The 24,239-nt window shown below is 42.4% G+C and overlaps 1 protein-coding gene across 5 annotated transcripts in view; it reads right to left on the bottom strand.

Moving 5' to 3' along the window:
• Positions 1–24,239, bottom strand: part of SUGCT (succinyl-CoA:glutarate-CoA transferase) — a 1,132,767-nt gene that overhangs the window by 467,196 nt on the left and 641,332 nt on the right. The window lies entirely within an intron of this gene.

Here is a 24,239-nt window from a genome sequence, read left to right as displayed (position 1 = left end):
CACTGTGATGTGTACTGTGAAAAAAAAACGAATATTCGTAACTGCGAATATATAGTGCTATATTCGCGAATATTTGCGAATATGCGATATTCGTTAATAAAATTTGCATTGCGAATATTCGCGAGTAACACTATTACCTACTACTGTACTCATGAAGTTTTGTACACCAGTGTAGGCATAGTAATGACTTCAATTCAGAATGACTCAGACTACTGTCTCCATAAAACTGTTCTAAATACAGTAGCACAAAGTTTTAACTAATATTATGACAATAAATGTATAACTCATAATTCACCTTATTTTCTCGAATCTGAAGTGACTAGAAATAGAACCAATCTGCAAAATAATAGGTATTATGATCATTTTATGGACATTATGTGGTGTTCCCAAGCAGAATGTCTGTGACAATTTTTCATGATTTGAGATTCAAAAGTTGGTCAGGCTATGTTATGTCAGCCTATTTATACTCCAAAAATCAAGGAAGCTTGCATAGTATAAGTGTAATGTCCATTTATCTCTGTTGTGCATTTTTCTGCTTTGGGTCCTGTTCAGACATAGGCCCTCATTTACTAAGAAAATCGGGTTGTAAGTCTATCTTGCTTTCTTACCCGACTGCTTTTTTCCCCTGGTATTTATTATTATGTCGCATCCTGTTTGTCGCACTGGGTTTTGTTGGTTTTGGTTTCCACCACCTCTGAGCTGTCGGGAAAAAATCCACAACAATTCAACAAATTCGGGTTGGAAACCTTTATAAATACGTCGGAAAGCTCAGAAATGTCGGGTTACGCCCCTTTTTCGGGTTTGGGAGAATCCACATCGGGTCCGTCGGGAAAAAATGTCGCATCGTGTCGCAGACTGGCGCACGATGTCTGCGACATGGCGCAGACAAAGATGCGACAAAAAAACCCGACAAAAGAGGTCAGGTTTAGAATAGTAAATGAGGGCCATTATGTTTATGTCTGAACAGTTTCTGTGTTTATTCTTCCTGATATGGGAAGAGTTAACCCTCTAGCCCTTCAGCACTGGGAGTGTATATGAGGCCTCTTCAGGTGCTGCTCTGGGCTGACAATTACACCTGTTACTCAGACCAAGTTTTCATTATTTTGCTATGTCTGTGTGTGTACTTATGTTTTTAGTTATCCATAGCTCCATTCCCAGTGGTGCCCCCCCCCCCCCCCCCCCCCCCCCGCGATCAGACATCTTATCCCCTATCCTTTCAATAGGGGATAAGATGTTTTTACCCGGAATACCCCTTTAATTTTCATTCATACTTTTTAGAGACATAAATTAAAAGAGGCCATCTGGGGAGCAGAAAAGGTTTATTTTTAATTTTTTTTTATCTCCCAGCACTCCTCTTCTACCCAGCTCTTGTTTTGGAACTATACCTCCTGGATGAGACGTACTATATGGCAAACATTGTTTGTGGGCTAAACCACTCCCACATAAATGGCCTATAGCAGCATGATGTTGCTGATATTGAAGAGACATTGTGCTGCCATTGGACATTGCATGTAGGCTTGCCCACATGTGATGCTCATGAAAAAGTACTCACCCTCTCTCATCTTTGAAGGTATACTTCTGAGATGAACGCAGGGTGGATGTGGAGTGCAAGATCAGGTTATACTTTTCTGCTTCCCAGACAAACCTCTTCAGTGCAAGGAAACTCTTTAGGCTTTTTTATGTGCATATTTGGCATGTATACATGTGGTATGTATCTTGAGACTTAAATGAGCAGTCCAGTATAACAAAACTTATCCCCACTCCACAGGACTCCCCTGCAATCTCCTTCCTGGCACCTTGGCTCTCTGCATGAATGCAGTGTGTAGACCACGGCACGAGGCTGTGGCCGGCATGCCACCTCCATGCATCACTATGGGAGAGCCGGAAATACCCGAACGCTGTATCTCCGGCTCACCAATAGAGATGCATGGAGAGGGTGTGTTGTCCACAGCTTTGTGCAGTGGTCGATATATCTCCATTCATAAAGAGAGCCAGGGAGTTGTACGGAAGATTGCAGGGGGTCCCATCAGTCCTGCAGATAGTGGATATGTTTTCTTACAACACATAACTCCTTTTAATACCCCATAAAATATCTCATTTGCAAAAATGCTGTTTTTTGGGGCTAGAGCTTTTGCTATAGGCCAAAAAATTATATGAAAAAGTGTTTTGCTTTGTTTTTGCCTCAATAAATATCTAAAAAACTAAATGGAAAAAATAGCCTACAAATACAAATGTGCCTTGTATAGTAAGTTTCATATAAAAGTATGCATACATATTTTTAATTATTGGGGAGACATAATAGACTTGGCTCCAGTGTGATAATTTTGCAGTAAATCACTGGTTCCAGTAGTTAGCAATTCATGTTTTGCCCCATTATATAACACATTATTGCTGTGGAAAGGCAAACAAGGCTATGAGTTTGAAAGGTGAGTACCTGACAATTTGTTAGGCTCACATCTCATTCAGGATATATGTTGGGAGTTTGCCACTATATAACATTAAGTGATGTATGTGGGCCATTGGCCAGGACTGTATTTTGTGCAGCATACACTGCTTTCCTATCCATTGAAGGCCAAATTACACTCTGTCAAGTCAATAGGGAGATACAGTTACCTTCTGAATATGCTTCAGGAGTCTCTCCGCTGGTTTACATAGAACATGGCCACTAGGTGTATTAATAACTCTATGATTACATTTTTAAAATAATTTTAATTCTCCTCAAGAAAATAGAGAATATAATACTAGAGCATAGAAAATCAGTTTTCCAACAAACTGCTTTGAAAAAGGGGAAGCAGTGACCTTATATGGTTCAATGGGCAACGTCTCTGACTACATTGTATTCTCAGTATATCTTCTTATTATGCTTGAGATCAATATGGTAAGGCAATCTAGGTGTATATTGATATCATATTGCATTCAGTTACATTCTTAAAAGCTTAGTAAACTGATGTAATCATGTTTTATTTGTTTATCATCAAAAGCATATTTGAGAGAAACATCATCCTTTTGGAGAACTCGTAGCTTAGAAATCTTTATCAATGAATGAAAACACTTGTTTCATATTAGGGCTGACAATAACTGGCAGCATGTGAGTGCCATGACAAATTCCAAATAGATCAAAGAAATGGATTTGATGCCAACTGTTTGTTTTCATTCACTTTAACTAAACAATCCTTATTTCTGTGAATTAACTACAGTTACCATATGTGTGCACCATGTCGGATAGTCTGATTTAACATCTGTCAAGGCAAAAATGTTCTCTACTTTCCTGCTTCTCAGAAAATAAGACATTACTGTTCTTTATCATACACTGCATTAAAAAAGCCCATGATAAATAAATATATAATTTCATATTCTGAAACGATTTCTTTTTTTCAAATCTCATTTTTATTAGAGTTTTAACATTTTAAACAAAAAACACATGCGCACATTATAAATTGTATAGTGCAAGTCATAAGAAGTGTCAATAGACAAGTTAAACAAATCGTCTCGCAGGCCGTGAAAAGATAACTGCTCCTGAGAAGGAATTAGGCTTCTATTGTAACGGTGCTAGAAGGCTTGGTGTTCTGCACTTACACAAGTTAAAGGAATAAAAAAAGGGGGGTTGGGTGGGAGGGAAGTGGTGGTGGAGTGCAGAGGGGAGTGGAGAGAGGAGTGGTGGGAGGTGAGGTACATCACAAACAAGTGGGGGGGGGGGGTATTCTGAAATGAAATTTGACAGCTCAAAGTTGTGATGAAAGTTTAGTTACGTAGGATTTTGACATTGGCAAAAAATGATACTGAGGAAGCTGTACACCATGGGGGAGATTTATCATTATGTGTCTATTGTAGACACAGATCTACCCCTTTACACTGCTTGTCTGATTTACACTCTTGCTCAAGATTTACTAAAGTTGTGCACTCCTTTGATAAATCTTGCGCAAATATAGAAACGCCCCCCCTCGCTCTACCATGCATTCCTTCTCTACCTCAAACTTCACAGAGCTGCACTTCACAGAGCTGTGATATTTTCCCACGGTACATTGCTTACATAGCGAGAAGTGCAGTAGCAGCAGTGTGTGCCGAACAAAACTCTGCACAATAGTAAAATCATAAATCTTTATAAAGTACCCAGAGGGGGAGATTCTCAAAGAATTTTGCACCAATAAAAAAAAAATCTATTTTGGCGCGAAAAGTATCGACCACACTTTCAAAGAGATTTGCTCATAATCCCCCCCCCTGCTCATCATTACCCCCCTCTGCCTCATCATCCTCCCCTGCTCATTATTTCCCCCCTTGCTCATTGCCCCCCCCCCCCCCCCCACCTTTTTCTATTTTTCTATTTTCTTACCTGGCTGCACTCCGGCAGGCTCAGGTAATGCAGAGGGTCTTGTGGGCTGTGTGGATAGTATGACGAGTGACGTCTCCTGCCGGCTCCTCTGTGTGGCATCAGGGACGTCACTCATCATTCTCTGCAGCCGCTGCTGGTCAGAGTGGCTGCAGCACCGGATGCTTGTTTAAGTTTAGCAGCCCGACCACGGCCACTTTAGACCCATGATGGGAGTAGTAGTCCAGGGGCTAAGGTGCAGATCGGGTCATTCTCCAGAGACCCGCTGTGATCCGCATTTATTAACTGTAAAAGCCGGCGGCACATGAGGCTACACTGCACTGCCCGCTGGCTCCTGTATACAGCTGTCACATTTCATAATCGTGCCGCCAGGAGTCAAGAGCTCTGATTGGTGAATAGCTATTCACCAATCAGAGTTCCCCTCTACTGGGTGGGGATTATGAAATGTGATACAGTATACAGGAGTCGGCAGGCAGCGCAGTGTAGCCGCATGTGCTGCTGGCTTTTACAGTTAATAAATGCGGATCACAGCGGGTCTCTGGCGATCTGCACCTCAGCCCCTGGACTACTACTCCCAACATGGGCAGAGTCTGTCCAAAAATAGTTAATACAATTCTCAAATCCTTTGGTACATGTCCTCCGAGGTGGTGTATATTTGCGCAACAAAAGCGCATTTGGAAAAAAAAAATTTGCGTAAAAAAAAAACATACATTTTATAAATTTGCCTCTACAGTAGAAAGTGCTGTATGGTAAACTTAACTGCTGACATGGCTATGAATAATTCATATCCAATATTCAGATTTTGCGCCAAAAAAAATAAATCAGGTAATAGGTTGGATTACTCAGTCAGGGGGGGGGAGGGGGTGTATTAGCCATACTATGCCCCTCAATGTAAAATATTCTCACCCTTGACTGACATTTACTTCAATTATTAGAATTAAGTTCACGTCTATCTGACTGATTACCGTACCTAAATTCATCACAATCTCTGGAAATGGGTCCCAAATGGTATATAGGTCCCTTGGTGACTAATGTGAATTGATCCAGTTTATTATAAAATCACCAATAAGGCTCAAGATATGTTAAAACATAGCTTTTACTTGAATAGAACATAAAACTGATACAAAATGTTAGCACACAAAAAGAATAGAAAATAGCACCATTAGATGCAAAGAAAAAGGTACAGGTGAGTGCCTGCTCTACAGAAATCCCTGCCTCATCAATTTAGACCTCCTATTTCTAAGTGTGGATAGGGGGATAAGGAACAACATAACACAATACAGTGGTCCCTAAACATACGATGGTAATCCGTTCCAAATGAACCATCGTTTGTTGAAACCATCGTATGTTGAGGGATCCGTGCAATGCAAAGAATAGGAAGTTGTACTCACCTGTTTCCGCCACTCCGGACCGTCACCGCTGCCCTGGATATTGTGCTCCATCGCTGTCGCCGTGTCCCCGTGATTGGAACTTTTTGATATCTGACAAACACTGATCAACATTGACTTACTTATGACTACTAACCGCCCTGACTTTGGACATTAACAATTCTATGCCATCTATTTATCTTTTTCATCATTGTACTACATTGTACTGTTATCTTTGTAAAATGTTTGTGTTTATCTTGAAAACAGCAATATTTATATGTCTGCTGCTCTCTCGTATGCCCTGATGATATGTGAGGCCTGCCACTAATATCAATATAATATTGTGTCGTGTTGTTCCTCATCCCCCTATCTACACTTAGAAATACGAGGTCTATATTGATGAGGCAGGGACTTCTGTAGAGTAGGCACTCACCTGTACCTTTTTCTTGGCATCTAATGGTGCTGTTTTCTATTCTTTTTGTGTGCTAACATTTTGTATCAGTTTTATGTTCTATTCAAGTAAAAGCTAAGTTTTAACAAATCTTGATCCTAATTGGTGATTTTCTAATAAACTGGGTTGATTACCTAAATTGTCAGATAAACTATAAACCCTCTTATCTCAGTAATGGGAGAGTATATTAAAACAAATGATAAAATCAGGGCACCCTAAGCTATTTATGTGATTGATAAATCTCCCCCATCCTCCTCACATTTGACTTTCTGGCTGACTTACAATACAGAAAGTTGCAGAAATGTACGCCAGCTTCTAGCTAGTATTTATTTCTGCACTGGGCACAAGGGCAGGCACAGCGTTGCTACATTTACTAAGAAGCATGTTTTACTAACGTGAAATGTATCAATTAGAGATGAGCAAACCCAGTCTCACTCAGAACTTTGTTGAAAAATCAGCTTGCTGAACATTCAAACAGCGTGAGCCAAGCCTGGCAAAGGCTCTATTATAGGAGTAGTCAGGGCCAGTCCAGGACTCATTTAACTAAAAGCCCGTCTTACAGGTGGGCGTATAGTTAAATGCAGCGCCCGGCTGTTTGACAGAATGAAGAGCCATTGGCTCCTCATTCTGTCAATCACTCTTGTGGCCATCTGTAATATGCAGGTAGCAACAAGAAGGCGAACATCCTTCCTTTGCGCTTTAGCACATGAATAACGTTGTAGTCATGAGCCAGAGCACAGACCAGAGGAAAGAAATTATTATTATTTTATTTTTTTACAATGGGGGCTGCCACTACAGCTACATAAAGGTGGATACTGCATTAAGTGGAGCAGAAAGTACAACTACCTAAGGGGGCCGCCGCTACAACTACCTAAAGGGGCCTACTGCGCTACAACTACATAAAACTGCTGCCCCCTTTATCTAGCTATAGTGCAGCAGCTCCCTTTTAGGTAGTTGTAGTGTAGCAGCCCAATTACCTAAAGGGGGGTTGCCACACTACAACTTCCTTAATGCCTTAAGGACAGACTCATTTTTTACCTTAATGACCAGGCTCTTTTTTTTTTTATTTAAAGGAGTTATCCAGGAAAAAACTTTTTTTTATATATCAACTGGCTCCAGAAAGTTAAACAGATTTGTAAATTACTTCTATTAAAAAATCTTAATCCTTTCAGTACTTATGAGCTGCTGAAGTTGAGCTGTTTTTTTCTATCTAAGTGCTCTCTGATGACACGTGTCTCGGGAACCGCCCAGTTTAGAAGCAAATCCCCATAGTAAACCTCTTCTACTCTGCTCTCTGCTGACATCTCTGATTGTCTCGGGAACTGCACACTGTTGCCAGACAGAAAACAACAACTCAACTTCAGCAGTTGATAATTATTGAAAGGATTAAGATTTTTTAATAGAAGTAATTTACAAATCTGTTTAACCCCTTAAGGACCAAGGACGTACCGGTACGTCCTTGGTCCTGCTCTTCTGATATAACGCGGGGTTACACAGTAACCCCGCGTCATATCACGGCGGGCCCGGCGTTATAGTGAAGCCGGGACCCACCTCTAATAGCGCGCAGCGCCGATCGCGGCGCCGCACACTATTAACCCTTTAGCCGCGCGCTCAGAGCTGAGCCGCGCGGCTAAAAGTGAAAGTGAAAGTTCCCGGCTAGCTCAGTCGGGCTGTTCGGGATAGCCGCGGCTAATCGCGGCATCCCGAACAGCTGACAGGACAGCGGGAGGGCCCCTTCCTGCCTCCTCGCTGTCCGATCGCCGAATGACTGCTCAGTGCCTAAGATCCAGGCATGAGCAGTCATGCAGCAGAATCGTTGATCACTGGTTTCTTATGAGAAACCAGTGATCAACATAGAAGATCAGTGTGTGCAGTGTTATAGGTCCCTATGGGACCTATAACACTGCAAAAATAAGTGAAAAAAAAAGTGAATAAAGATCATTTAACCCCTCCCCTATTAAAAGTTTGAATCACCCCCCTTTTCCAATAAAAAAAAAACACAGTGTAAATAAAAATAAAAATAAACATATATGGTATCACCGCGTGCGGAAATGTCCGAATTATAAAAATATATTATTAATTAAACCGCTCGATCAATGGCGTGCGCGCAAAAAAATTCCAAAGTCCAAAATAGTGCATTTTTGGTCACTTTTTATATCATTTAAAAATGAATAAAAAGCGATCAATAAGTCCTAGAAATTCAAATATGGTACCGTTAAAAACTTCAGATCATGGCGCAAAAAATGAGCTCTCATAATGCCCCATACACGGAAAAATAAAAAAGTTATAGGGGTCATAAGATGACAATTTTAAACGTATACATTTTCCTGCATGTAGTTATGATTTTTTCCAGAAGTCCGACAAAATCAAACCTATATAATTAGGGTATCATTTTAATCGTATGGACCTACAGAATACATATCAGGTGTCATTTTTACCGAAAAATGTACTACGTAGAAACGGAAGCCCCCAAAAGTTACAAAACAGCGGTTTTTTTTCAATTTTGTCGCACAATGATTTTTTTTCCCGCTTCACCGTAGATTTTTGGGCAAAATGACTGACGTCATTACAAATTAGAATTGGTGGCGCAAAAAATAAGCCATCATATGGATTTTTAGGTGCAAATTTGAAAGAGTTATGATTTTTTAAAGGCAAGGAGCAAAAAAAAAATGGAATACCCCATGGAATGGAATTTTTCATGGAATACCCCTTTAACATGTATCTCTGTAATTGGTAATAACTTTAGAATGCTTTTTCTGGGTGGAGCGATTCTGCAATAGTTTTTTCGTGACATATTGTACTTTATATAAGTGGTGCACTTTTGTTGAAATGTGCAGCATTTTTTGTTAATAACTCCAAAATATTGTGAAAAACTGGAACATTTCTGGCATTTTTACATTTTTTTTTTGGTTTACACTGTGCGGTAAAAGTGATGTTGCATTAATTCTTTGGGTGAGTACGATTATGACAATACCCATTTTACATAGCTTTCTATGTTATTTTTCCTTTTCTAAGCAAAACTCTTTTTCTGCCATTCAATTTTTAACAGCCGTAACTTTTTTTATTTTTTGGTCCAACGCCATTGAGTAAGGGCTTATTTTTTGTGGGATGAGCTGTAATTTTCATTGGTGTCATTTTTGCGATACGTGCTACCTTTTAATCTTTTTTTATTCCGCTATTTGTACCAAAATTGGCGAATTGATCGCTTTTTTGTTGTTGTTTATTTTATGCCGTTCACCGTGCGGGATCATTTACATTATAGTTTTATAGTACATGTCATTATGGACGTGGCAATACCTATTATGTATATGATTTGTGTTTTTGATCTTTTTTGTGATAATACAGTTTTTATTGGAAAAGGGGCATTTTATTAAAAACATTTTTACACTTCATACTTTTATTGAAGAACTTTCTATTTTATTTTTTACACTTTTTACTATGCTGCAATACATTTGTACAGCACAGTATGACCTGATCAGCTGCACATAGTACAGCCTGTGCAATCCAGCATGTGCCTGAATCTCTCAGGCTTCTGTAGCAGGCAGACAGGAGTTCATGATCTGACCTCCTGCTGCTATAGCAACCAACGGCAACCCGCGATTGTATTGCGGTGCCACCGTTGGCGAACAGGGGCAGCACGCTTCCCCTGTCAACACCATAGATGCGTGATCATAGATGATGATTGATAGCCGGGTCCCGCCACCGATCTCCTGCGCTGCCCGCAGCAGTGCAGGAGATCGCTAGGACGTATGCATACATCCCAGTGCGCGAACATGTCGGGTGCTTGGACGTATGCATATGTCCTATAGTGGGAAGGTGTTAAGGGGCTGCTGTACTACAACTACCTAAAGGGGGTGCCACTACAACTACATAATGGCGGCTGCTGCATTACAACTACATAAAGAGGGCTGCTGCTTCTACTACATAAAGAAGACTGCTACTACTACCTAAAGGGTGCTGCTACTATGAACGGGGGCTGCAACTATATTCAGGGGGCTACAGCTACAGTGAGTAACCCCACAGTGAGTAGGGGGCTGTTACTGCCTACAGGGAGTAACTATTTACAGGGAGCAGCTATCTACAGGGAGACCTACCTTCAAGTGTCACCTACCTATTAGGGGCACCTGTGTAATGGGGAAAACAAGTTAAAGGGACCCATTTACTGAAGTGATTTAACTCTCTTCCCCAACCCACTTATCTATTCACTCTACTGTGTGGGATACCAAGGTAGTTATTATTACTGTTTGGGATGCTATAGGTACTAGAACAGTGCGGAGTCTGTTTGTCTGGCAGGTTCTGTGGAAAAGAGTTGTGGCTGGAAGAAATCGTCATGACGCTCTGGGCTGAATGGAGAAGAAATGGAAAGTGAACGACTCCATAAGAGAAGATGTCACCTGATGTAAATGTATATCCAAAATAAAAACAAGTAAAGAGAAGGCGACTCACCGGATCTTCATAGCATCTACTTTATTGCGGAACGGATGCTGTAGCCTCATTTCTTCTGTACCCCCTGTATGTCTCCCCCCTGCAATGTGTAAATATCATTTAACAATAAAGAAAATGCTATGAAGATCAGGTGAGTCGCCGTCTCTTTACTTCTTTCTATTTTGGGTATGCATAATATTAACTATACAGACTGAGCACCACCATATCTCTGAATATTGGGCAACGATATAGCACACTTTCACCACAGTTACGAGTGGCGGTGCCAAACAATACCTATCTTTGCATTTGATGTAAATGTATGTAATCACTTATATGGTCTGCAGAGCCTGTGTAGAGATGATAACTACCACTATATGGTCACTGTATGGGGCGAATTTTCCTCCTTGTAAACTAGTATTATTGGTAATTGTCAGGATCCGGACCGGAGTGCAGGGTATGCAGGGGTAGTGGATCCCCTGTGTCAGGGAGGTGATGACGTGGGCCGTACCAGGGGAATGGAGTCTAAGGGGCTACTGGTCTTCACCAGAGCCCGCCGCAAAGCAGGATGGATTTGCAGCGGCAGGTAACCCCCAGGTCGTTTCCCCTGGTAACGACTCAACCTCCCTGACAGCTGAGACAGGCACGGTACAAGGGGATGAGGCAGAGGCGAGGTCAGACGTAGCAGAAGGTCAGGGCAGGCGGCAATGGTACGTAGTCAGGGGCAACAGCAGAAGGTCTGGATACACAGGTAATGGCTCACACTAAACGCTTTCACAAGGCACTAGGCAACAAGATCCGGCAGGGACAGGAAGGGGAAGTGAGTTTAAATAGTATCCACAGTAATCAGGACTGATTAGGAACAGATTGGGCCAGGCACCAATTAATGGTGCACTGGCCCTTTAAATCTGAGAGACCCGGCGCGCGTGGGCCCTAGAGAGCGGGACCGCGCGTGCCGGGGCTGAGACAGAGGATGGGGCAGGTAATCAGAACGGGATGCGATCTGCAAGCGGACTAGTGCCGCCATGCGGATCGCATCCCCGTCGGCAGCACTGTAGCAGCGCTCCCAGTCAGAGTGAGAGACCGGGGCACTGCAGGAGACCAGACGCCGCGAGCGCTCCGGGATGGATACGGGACCCGGAGCGCTCGGCGTTACAGTCCCCCCCCCCCCTTAGGTCTCCCCCTCTCTTTGGATCCCAGAAATCTGCGGACGAGTAGGTAATCAGGGACACTAGAAGGAGACGAACTAAAAGCGGGACCAGGCTGGGACTTCCCAGAGAGAGAAGAAGAGGGAGCAGCTGCAGACACATTAGATGCTGGTATACCATAGGAAGGGGCAGATACAGCCGGTTTGGCAGGGACACTGGTGGCTGGTATGCCGAAGGTAGAGACAGGAGAAGGGGAGATCGGAGACTCTGGAGGTAAGATGTGCTGAGGAAAAACTTCGGCTTGCTTTTCAAAGAAATCAGAATAGTCCAGACAGGCCTCGGGAAGGCCAGGCAAAGGTGTAGCAATGAAGACTTGGCTGGAAGGAATTGGGTGGAGACATCGTTTGTGGCAGGAAGATCCCCAACTCTTAATGTCCCCAGTGGCCCAGTCGAGGCTAGGCGAATGACGTTGGAGCCAGGGTAAGCCAAGAAGAATTTCTGAGGTACAGTTGGGTAAGACAAAAAATTCAATATTTTCATGATGGTGAACTCCAACACTCATGAGCAGAGGTTGTGTGCGGTAACGCACGATACTGACCAGACTTTCTCCATTCACAGATGAAATGACGAGAGGTTTGACGAGTCGGGTAACAGGTATATTGAATTTATCGATGAGAGAGGCTTGAATGAAATTTCCTGCTGAACCTGAGTCCAGAAAGGCCACAGCAGAGAAGGAAGTCTTAGTACTGGCAGGTAGAGAAATCCGGACTGGTGTAGTCAAACGTGGAGAGGATGAGTTTACACCAAGTGACGCCACTCCCACGTGAACAGGGTGCGTGCGTGCGTTTCCCAGACGCGGAGGACGAATGGGGCAGTCCACTAGGAAATGTTCGGTACTAGCACAGTACAGGCATAAATTTTCGTTTCTGCGACGAGTCCTCTCTTCTTGGGTCAGGCGAGACCGATCCACTTGCATAGCCTCCTCGGCAGGAGGCACAGGAGTAGGTTGCAGAGGATCTGGAAGAGAGGTACCCAGTGATCTAGATCCTCACTTTGCACAATCATGTGGCGGAGAGGATAGGCTCCTCCATGCAGTTGTTGGTATGCAACACAGTGCATACCACGGTAGATACTTGGAGAAGTAGCTATGGCCAGGCAAACATGGCTCCACCACAACAAGGCCAGGAAATAGAATTGACATCCCCCACGGTTGTGCTGACCTGGTTCAACTTCTAACACCTGCTGCTTATCCTCCAGTAATGATGATGATAATGACGACAACCACCATGATGACCAATCATGGCCAGAGGCAAAACCAGCCAAGGCCTCAGAAAAGATGGCTAGGATAGCAATCTGTATGCATTCCTGCATGTTCACTGATAGGCATATTGTGTGCATGAGAGAAACAAATAATTACTGGATAGCCACACTCTTAGACCCTAGGCATGAAACCGAGAAGGACGCAAATTATTATTTTTTTTTTATAGGGAGAAGCTACACAGCCAGCTTGAAATGGCTTTTCAACAGCAAACACCTGCTGAATGGGACTTCACTCTCCACTCCCCTTTAAGTCAATGCTTCACTCCTTCTGCCAGCATTACCCCTGCAAGAGGAAGCAGCAGCTGCATCTTTAAATCGAAGTACATGATGACAATATTTTTACATCCAGTATTCCAACTTGACATGAATCGTCACCAAAGGCATGTACTGCTACTACTGGCCAGGCCTACACATACAGAACCCACCGTGATCCTAAAAAACTTCTTAATGTTTACAAAAGCTATTTCTTTACTATTTTAGGACACACATCCTGTTGCTACTCCCAAAAAAGAGAGATCATTTTTGGAACACTTGCAAAAAGACTTCCGATTACTCTGGGTGCAGTTTAACACTGGCAGGCATCTTCCAACAATAATAGATATATTATGCACCTTTATTTAAGTGTCCAAAAGTATACACATTCAGCTAGTGCAGTGTGCTTTTAAACAAGCTGGTAGTTGCCATTGGTTGCCGCAAGCAACTGTAACTTTGACGTTAAAGGGGTACTACAGTGAAAACAAATTTTTTTTAAATCAACTGGTGCCAGAAAGTTAAACAGATTTGTAAATTATTTTTATAAAAAAATATTAATCTTTCCAGTACTTTTTAGGGTCTGTATACTACAGAGGAAATGGGTTTTTTTTTTGGAACACAGAGCTGTCTGCTGACATCATGACCACAGTCCTCTTTGCTGACATCTCTGTCCATTTTAAGAACTGTCCAGGGCAGCATATGTTTGCTATAGGGATTTTCTCCTACTCTGGACAGTTCTTAAAATGGACAGAGATGTCAGCAAAGAGGACTGTGGTCATGATGTCAGCAGACAGCTCTGTGTTCCAAAAAGAAAACTATTTCTTCTGTAGTATACAGCAGCTGGTAAGTACTGTATAGATTAAGATTTTTTAATAGAATTAATTTACAAATCTGTTTAACTTTCTGGCACCAGTTGATTTAAAAAAAAAAAAAAAAAAGTTTTCCATGGGGGTACCCCTTTAACCCCTTAAGGACTCAGGGTTTTTCCGTTTTTGCACGTTCGTTTTTTCCTCCTTACCTTTTAAAAATCATAACCCTTTCAATTTTCCACCAAAAAATCCATATTATGGCTTATTTTTTGCGTCGCCAATTCTACTTTGCAGTGACATTAGTCATTTTACCCAAAAATGCACAGCGAAACGGAAAAAAAAATCATTGTGCGACAAAATCGAAAAAACCCCGCCATTTTGTAACTTTTGGGGGCTTTCGTTTCTACGCAGTGCATATTTTGGTAAAAATTACACCTTATCATTATTTTGTAGGTCCATACGGTTAAAATGATACCCTACTTATATAGGTTTGATTTTGTCGCACTTCTGGAAAAAATCATAACTACATGCAGGAAAATTTATACGTTTAAAAATGTCATCTTCTGACCCCTATAACTTTTTTATTTTTCCACGTATGGGGTGGTATGAGGACTCATTTTTTGCGCCGTGATCTGAAGTTTTTATCGGTATGATTTTTGTTTTGATCGGACTTTTTGATCACTTTTTATTCATTTTTTAATGGTATAAAAAGTGACCAAAATACGCTTTTTTGGACTTTGGAATTTTTTTGCGCATACGCCATTGACCGTACAGCTTAATTAATTATATATTTTTATAGTTCGGACATTTACGCACGCGGCGATACCACATATGTTTATTTTTTATTTTTTTTTACACTGTTTTATTTTTTTTATGGGAAAAGGGGGGTGATTCAAACTTTTATTAGGGAAGGGGTTAAATGACCTTTATTAACACTTTTTTTTTACATTTTTTTTGCAGTGTTATAGGTCCCATAGGGACCTATAACACTGCACACACTGATCTCCTATGCTGATCACTGGCGTGCATTAACATGCCTGTGATCAGCATTATCGGCGCTTGACTGCTCCTGCCTGGATCTCAGGCACGGAGCAGTCATTCGTCGATCGGACACCGGGGAGGCAGGTAAGAGCCCTCCCAGTGTCCGATCAGCTGTTCGGGACGCCGCGATTTCACCGCGGCGGTCCCGAACAGCCCGACTGAGCAGCCGGGTCACTTTCACTTTCACTTTCGAAGCGGCGGTCAGCTTTGACCGCCACTTCTAAAGGGTTAATACCGCACATCACCGCGATCGGCGATGTGTGGTATTAGCCACGGGTCCCGGCCGTTGATTAGCGCCGGGACCGACGCGATATGATGCGGGATCGCGGCGCGATCCCGCTTCATATCGCGGGAGCCGGCGCAGGACGTAAATATACGTCCTGCGTCGTTAAGGGGTTAACTTAGCCTACTACTTTGGAGCTCTTGGACAGTGTTATACACGTTTTGAAGGTTACTGTATTGCAGAACTTTTTTGAAAAGTTTGGAGAGCTGGGTGAACTGAACTTTTGAAAAGCTCACTCAACTATACCCCCATAATTCACATAAAAAAGTTACTTTGAAAATACTCGACTCTGCATTGCCTCATACTGATATTTAGTTAAAGTTTGATACAGTCTTGCTGTTTTTACTGGAAACAAGTTGACAAGCCCCAGAGAAATTTCAGACAGCTTAGTTAACATAGTACTCCAGGATAAAGGTTTGTTGTTTTGTTTTTTTAACAACATTTCAATTAAGCCAGGTATAAAAGAAAAAAATAAATAAACATCTACTTTGGACCCAGTAATCTCTCACCTGGGCCAATCATAAGGTGAGCAACAATCTGACTTATTGAACCCCAGCATCAGGAAGAAGACTGGCTCCATACATCAGATTGCCTTATTAACTACAGGTAACCTGGAAGAGGAGTGCGTTAGGGACCATCGCACAACAACAGAAGCAATGGGGGAGTGGTGGAATGTCAGTAGATTTTTTATTTTTTTTTATACCTGACAAAATTGGAATTATTCATTCTAAAATAACCACTAATGGCCACTAATTCAAAAATAACCTATTTTTTTTACAGTTATTTTATTATCATCACAGACAGGTTTACAATGAAGGGTATCAGATTTATAGAGATAACAGGATGTAAAATTCACAAAAGGTGATGGCCAATGCTCAGTGTCCTCTGTATAGGTCATACAGCATGTCCAGAATTCTCTGAGAAGAAGTCAATGAGCCATTTCCAGGCTAAAGTTTTCTATGGTCTATGTGACAGTTATAAAGCATATCACTAAATACTGTTTAAAAACTGATTAAAAATATAAATCAGTATCTGGTTTTAATTAGCAAAAACTATTTATATAATACATTTCCTATAATAACATCATCTGAAAACACAGTCCTTGGATTCTATGTTGCCATATGGCTAGATTCACATACAGTATTTTTGTCAGTATTTGGTCCTCATTTTGGTGCACATTCTGGTCTGTATTTTAGCTAAAACCAGGAGTAAAACCAAAACAGAAATAAACTATACAGCTGGTGGCCAATGGCAGTGTTTTTGGAAAGCTGCCACTGCAGTTCTTGAGCCACAGCCAAAAGTAGATTCAAAAGGAATACTTTCCTTTCTGCTCGATCCACTTCTGGCTTTGGCTCAAAAACTACAGTGTCTGTTTAAAACAAAACTGGCAATGTGACACCAGTCTAATGAAAGAACTTCACATTTTAAGTGTTTATAAGTATGTGACTTCGAAAAAATACAATTATATACCTCCCCAAGAGAATATACAGTTGACATTCAGGCATGTCAAAAGAGCTAAGTAGAATATCAATACCTTTTAACAAGGCAGTTTCCAGAATCCAGCGATTTTCCATCAAGAACCAAATTCCAACCTAATATTTTTATGTATTTATTTGTTTTAACTTTTCAAACTGCAACCAAAATTTATTTCTTTTAGTGAGGGCACCTAACATAGACATGACGGTTGGAGAAGACACCACCTACTAATCCTGGACTAACACTAACAGACATTGATAGGATCAAAAACTGTATGATTAGTCCCTTTTATTTGGTTAAGTATAAGTAACCTCATTGTGAAGTGAAATCAATGAGTGAATCATTAAAATACCAAAATGCCCTGTAATGTTCCTCAGGGGCCAGTAGGTCTCATAATAAATCTGAAGCTGCCTTTTGGTATAATGGCACTGTCTAATCCCCTCTGCCCAAATTCTCTGATCTACTAAACATTGATTTATCATGTTGGCAGGTATAGTGCAGAAAAAAATTATAGTGTGTAGTGAAATAAACACTCCTGAAAGTTTACTCCTCTACCTAATCCACACAACTAACCCTATTGTAAACATCACTACCACCGCTATGAATGCTATTTTTTTTATCTACTGTCCACATGGTTATGTATGGTGCCTCTGTGAAGCAAAGTATCTAATGGAGAATATCTTTGTAGTACAACACACAGGGGTTATTCACCATAAGGTGATTTTAGTACGTACCTGGCAGACAGTAACGGACATGATTAGGAAGGATCTGCACTTGTCTTGGGGCTAAATGGCTATGTTGTGAAATGACCATAATACTGTGGCTAGCTTTTTGTGAACTGGCTATTTCCTGTTGGAGTTTGTTCCCTTAAAATAAAATCCAATGATTCCTTGTTTGTAAGTGTGAGGTCACTTTTCTCCCTCTCTCACAGCCACCCTACCCATTGAAACACACCCTTTAATGCCACAGACTAGTGTTTTCTGACCAGGGTGCCTCCAGCTGTTGCAAAACTACAATTCTTGCAGAATGATCTCCCTCCGCCCAGCTGTTGCTTCAATCATTGAAGCAAAGACAGGCTCCCTTTTCATCACCCGTCTCGGCCACACTGCAACCTGGGAAAACCTGACACAACACTCATTTTGTATGCTGTATGCACAGTTCCAAAGTCATCCTGGATGACATGTAGTCTGCAGAATGCTCATGGAGGCATAAATGCGCAGTATCAGCACATACTATATTTATCGGGGTATACCACGCACCGGCCTAGAACACACACTCTAATTTTTCCAAGGAAACTTGGGTAAAAAAAGGTTTTTTACCCAAATATCCTTGTTAAAATGAGGGTGCATGTGTGTGCGGGTATACCTCGATAAACTGTTTCTGGCCCTGCAGAAGCAGCTGCAGAAACTGGAGACGGGGGACTCTGGCCCTGCAGAAGCCGCTGCAGTTCATTGATTTAAAGCGCCCATCTTAAATTATTGAATTGCAGCGGCTTATGGGCTTATGCGGGGCCAGAAACAGTTTATCGACATATAACACGCAGATAGACTTTAGGCTAAAAAAATTTGACGAAAAAATGCGTGTTATACGCCAATAAATACAGTAAGTTTAATTATATGTGTGGTGTCCCGGTACCGCATCCTATACGGTACCTGTTTATAGGTCCCCGTAGCCAGAGTCCCTAGGACGTCGAGGTCTGTCACGATCACACCCTATCGGTCCAGCCAAGAGATTAGAGAGAGTGTGATGGTGCAAGGGTTAAGGCCACCAGACCTCTGGGTATCCACTACTAGTCCCAGCAAGTCACCAAATTAACCCTTAGATAAACGTCTTTCCACCAGAGCTGCCTTCAGAAAGGTGAGCTCATATATTTAGAGATCAAAGACCAGAGCTGATTAATTAAACATTTAATCTGATAAAAGGTATCACAGTGCTATATAAATAAAAATACAGAAACAAATGACATACAGGTATAAAAATATATAAAAGAGTTTTGCAAGGCAAGTTCAGAAAACAAAAGATGAAGTTCTTACAGCATGATGGTATAGCCGTCCTTGTCAGTGAGAGTCCAGCTCTTGTCAGCTTTTGGCACAGCCTTGAGTCCAGCATTTTAAGTCTTATCTGCTTCTCTGAAGGGAAACTCCATTCCCCCCCCCCTCCCCTCTGATCCCACCAGGTGGGGCATCTCTCTTCCTGACCCGTTATCTGTTTGATTATATGATGGGATCAGAGTGCATGACTTCAAAGGAGATACCAAACAGCCAGACCCCCCAATAAAATGCAATGCACAAAAACAAAGGGTACACCATCTGAATGACCCCTCACCCATGTCTTGGATAAGACATTACACAGTTATAATTATAATACACATATAGGATTTTAATAATCAGGCCTTGGGCCTGACACCTTCCCCTTAAGATGGGGACAGAGAGATCTTGCCTTTCCAGGCTGATAGATCTGTCTCCATTACTCATCTATTTCTCCCTGACACGATCGTACCAGAACTTCTGCCTGGACTGTGCTGCTGTGAGGTTGTCATGTGCCAGCCCAGTCAATGTCTGCATCCTGTCCCTGAATCTCAGAACATACTCCACCACAGAAGTCTCAGGGGCAGGTAGCCCCCTTTCCCATTCTTCCCTAACTAAATCTCGGGGTCCCCGCACTTTGTGACCATATAATAACTCAAAGGGCGAGGAACCTGTAGGCTCTTGGGGTACCTCCCTGTAAGCAAATAACAGATGGGGTAAATACTTTTCCCAGTCTCTGCCCTCCGATTCTACAAATGTTTTTAGCATTTGTTTCAAGGTGCCATTGTTACCAGACACTCTGTCCAACCAATGTAGAGGGTTGTGATCAGTTATGACAGTAAAATCCCTGCCATACAGGTATGGCTGTAATTTTTGCAAAGCCCAGACCACAGCTAGACATTCCTTCTCTATGACCGCATAGGCCACTCCCAAATGTCCTGCCAGGGGGGTCTCATGGGCCAACCTCAGCAGCTCTTTCGTGTACTCCCTAGGAACCACTAACGGCCTTTCTCCCTCCTGGGCCCCTAGCATGCCTTTGGAAAGGGACTCTCAGTACAAGATATCATTTTCCCAATATACCCGATGCCCTTCTGTGTCAACATCTGTATGCTCAGCACGTTGTCTCAGCCCTTCAAGGGAAGGGTCACTGCGCAGAGCTTCCCGGAAATGCTCATTTCCCTCCCCCCATCTTGGGGCATCGGGGAGCACATTTCCCCCAGGTGAACCAGCATCTCCACCTTCCTCTCCCTCAGTTCCAGACATAACAATGTTACAGGCATCATACACAGGGCTATCACTCCTTCCCTCCTCCTCCTTAGGCTCACAGGATTGGGACATATCACTCACTGCTGGTCCTTCATCCTTAAATGTCACCAGGGGCACACCAACCCCTAGCCCATCTCCACTAGGTTTTGGCATTGGCAATGCATTGTCACCACATGTCACAATACACCCCATTTCACTTTTGGAAAACATTACTGGTTCAGTCACAGGTAAACATTTATCAATCCCCTGCACTCCCTCCCAGTTACCACGTTTCACAATACACCCCATTTCACTTTTGGAAAACATTACTGGTTCAGTCACAGGTAAACAATTATCAATCCCCCGCACTCCCTCCCAGTTACCACATTTCACAATACACCCCATTTCACTTTTGGAAAACATTACTGGTTCAGTCACAGGTAAACATTTATCAATCCGGTGCACTACCTCCCAGTTACCACGTTTCACAATACACTCCATTTCACTTTTGGAAAACATTACTGATTCAGTCACAGGTAAACATTTATCAATCCCCTGCACTCCCTCCCAATTACCACATTTCGCAGTGTCTCCCAAAGTCTCGCACAGTACCTCAGAATGAACAGGGCTCTCTCCTAGCCCATCCGGTGTGCAGGTAGTGTCCTCTGGAGCATAATGACAGAGCATCTGACCCAAATCATTCCCCAACAGAACATTAACAGGGATGTCCTCAGAGACCCACACCTCCCGCAAACCTTTGCCTGTACCCCAATCCAGGTACACACGGGCCATGGGCACAGCAGGCTGCACACCTGCAATTCCTTTTAAAGCCATGGTTCTTCCTGGGATGATGTCCTCTGTATCCACCACTTCAGGCCGCACCAAGGTAAAGGAGGCTCCAGAATCTCGCAAACCCACTGTCACCCACAGATACACTCTGCAGGTTATCCGCTCTTTTCTCCACTGCTCCGGACACCAGAAGAACGGCTGTATGTCCTCCAGCTACTGGTGGAGAATTCTTTTTGTTGGGGAAAGTGGCACTCAGGTGCCCAATATTGTTGTATCTGTAACATCGGCGGGTGTCCCCCTGACCCAATGTGGCTCCTGTTGCTTTTGGGGATGATGACAAGAATTTCCCGGCTGACCTGGTGGTACTTTGTGGTTGTGTGGCTCCCTCCAGGTACTTGCTCCAGCTCATGCAGATCCACGCTTTGCTGCTGGCACCTGGTTATTGGCAAAGTCATCTCCAAGTTCTGCTGCTTCCATTGCTGTCTTGGGCTTGCGGTCCAAAATCCACTCTCTGGCTTCAAAGCTCCGTGTTTGGAGAAACTGATCCAGGACCATCAAGTCCTCCAGGGCCTCATAGGTAGTGACTTGTAGGCCCCCAGTCCATTGCCTGAATGCAGTCCTTAGCTGACCTGCATGTTAAGTGCAGCTTTCTGTGGCACTTTGTTGCAAAGTCCGAAACTTTTTCCGATAAGCCTCTGGAGTCAGAGTAAAACTTTTTAGCAGGGCAGATTTTATTGCCTCATAGTCCTGGTCACTCTCAGAGGGAAGCAAAGCAAACACATAAGAGTCCAAGGCCTCATGTGGAGTACTGTCCTGATGGGGAGTAATGTTGTATTCCCGAGGAGATATCAGTCCTTGGATGGCAGTTCCAGCTGTAGGACTTTGTCTCATGTCACTCAGCTCTTCTGCACGGGCATCATATTCCACAAGATCAGCAATAAGTTGTTCCTTGTTCTTTCCTGCAGTAGGGATGTCCTTTTCTTGGCACATTAGCTCCAGTGCAGGCTTGGACTGCTTGCGATATACCTCCATATTTCCGAGATGAGACAGAGCAGGTAAAACAGGAGATGGGGAGGACAGAACTGTCTTGCACTCTTTTTGTATGTCTTTTAAACCAGCACTGAGCTCTGTCTTTGGAATTTACACACAAGAAGATGTATGCAATTTCTTTTTAGTGCTAAGATTTCCTTACAGGTAAAATCCAGCAAGCACTAAAAATCTCTAAATATATCCCGACGCTGCCACCAGTTGTCACGATCACACCCTATCGGTCCAGCCAAGACATTACAGAGAGTGTGATGGTGCAAGGGTTAAGGCCACCAGACCTCTGGGTATCTACTACTAGTCCCAGCAAGTCACCAAATTAACCCTTAGATAAACGTGTTTCCACCAGAGCTGCCAGAAAGGTGAGCTCAAAGAGATCAAAGACCAGAGCTGATTAATTAAACATTTAATCTGATAAAAGGTATCACAGTGCTATATATATATATATATATATATATATATATATATATATATATATAAATACAGAAACAAATGACATACAGGTATAAAAATATATAAAAGAGTTTTGCAAGGCAAGTTCAGAAAACAAAAGATGAAATTCTTACAGCATGATGGTATAGCCATCCTTGTCAGTGAGAGTCCAGCTCTTGTCAGCTTTTGGCACAGCCTAGAACACCAGTTGAGTCCAGCATTTTAATTCTTATCTGCTTCTTTGGAGGGAAACTCCATTCCCCCCATCCCCTATGATCCCACCAGGTGGGGCATCTCTCTTCCTGACCCCTTATCTGTTTGATTATATGATGGGACCAGAGTGCATGACTTCAAAGGAGATACCAAACAATGCACAAAAACTAAGGGTACACCGCCTGAATGACCCCTCACTCATGTCTTGGATAAGACATTACACAGTTATAATCAGGCCTTGGGCCTGACAGGGTCCTTTTGTATAGTCCACCCCTAGTCACTTCTCACCCCTATAGTCATTGCTCTAGTCTTAGGCTCTTTATTTGTGGAAGTTTAACTGTATAAAATGTACATAAATAGTTAATTACCTGTGAGAGGCGTAGCAGGACCTGCGGGTCACGTGATCAGGTAAACTCTATGGTATTGCTTCTTGAGGACCTTTGGAAGTCCTTGTGACGTAATGCACTCATTTCCTTTGTGACGGTGAGTGACAGATGGCTGGACCAATCAAAACGGCCCCGCCCCTGCCCATATAAGGGCGCGGCGGCCATTAATCTCTCTCTTGGTTCCTGGCTGTTGACGAGAAAGGATCTGCGCTACTGTCATCAGTAAGTCTAGGCCTTAGCCTTGCGGCGACGGCTGTTCTATTCCAAATTGGGAGTGTATCAATCCCTAAACACTCTGCAAGACCACCGGACTTTATCTATCCCCTAAATCCAGAAGGATCTTCACAATATACCCTGAATTCAGAGACTATTATCTAAAGTCAAGGTCCGCAACATCTGTCTGTCATTGAAGTATATAGAGACTGTTTGATTGAGACTGTTACTACTCTGTGGATGTACCGCAAGCCGTTAAGTAAAGTTTATGCAAGTTCAAATTCAACTACCTTGTGGACCTTCGGTCTTTATTCTTATGCACCTATTGTTACTGGGAAGGGCGGCGATAGGCCGGAGAATCATCTCAGCATACTAGCCCTCAGCCTGGCGTCACGAACTATAGGGTTAACATTAACCCCTGATATACCAAAGCAAATCCCTGAAAATTAAAAGGACACTGGGGAGAATTTATCGATGCTTTTCCCCAGAAGACTAGCGTAAAAAAAATCATATTTTTGCGCAACGCTCTCAAGTTTTTCTCAAATAACTTAAAAAATTGGACATTTTTTCAGAGAAAAATAGGGATGTTTATACACATAAAAAAAATACAGCCCACAGTATGCCTTTTTGTTGGATTAATGATCTTGTTGAACGCTTTCTCTCTCTTTGACCCCATCAAAAATACTGATTGAACTGTTTTGTATATTTTTCTACAGACCTTGATTGATGAGAGCTGTGTCTCTGACAATTTTCTATGTCCTATGTACTGTTAATATTGTATGTTATTTTATTTTTTTCTCTTGCAAAAATAAAATAAACAGTTATATAGAAAAAATAAATAAATACAGCCAAAAAAGTTTTCTGGTTTCTTTGTTTTACTGTAATCCACGGAAAATATAGTCATAAATGGAATACGGCCATATTTTCATTTTTAAATGTGTGAACATACCCTAGCAACTTTTTTCTGCTGTCAAGCATTGATAAATTCCTCCTT

The sequence above is a fragment of the Hyla sarda genome, chromosome 5, assembly GCF_029499605.1.
Source record: "Hyla sarda isolate aHylSar1 chromosome 5, aHylSar1.hap1, whole genome shotgun sequence".
Taxonomy (NCBI): Eukaryota; Metazoa; Chordata; class Amphibia; order Anura; family Hylidae; genus Hyla; species Hyla sarda.
The sequence above is the reverse complement of the archived record's forward strand: the minus strand, read 5'-3'. Positions and strand labels throughout refer to the sequence as shown.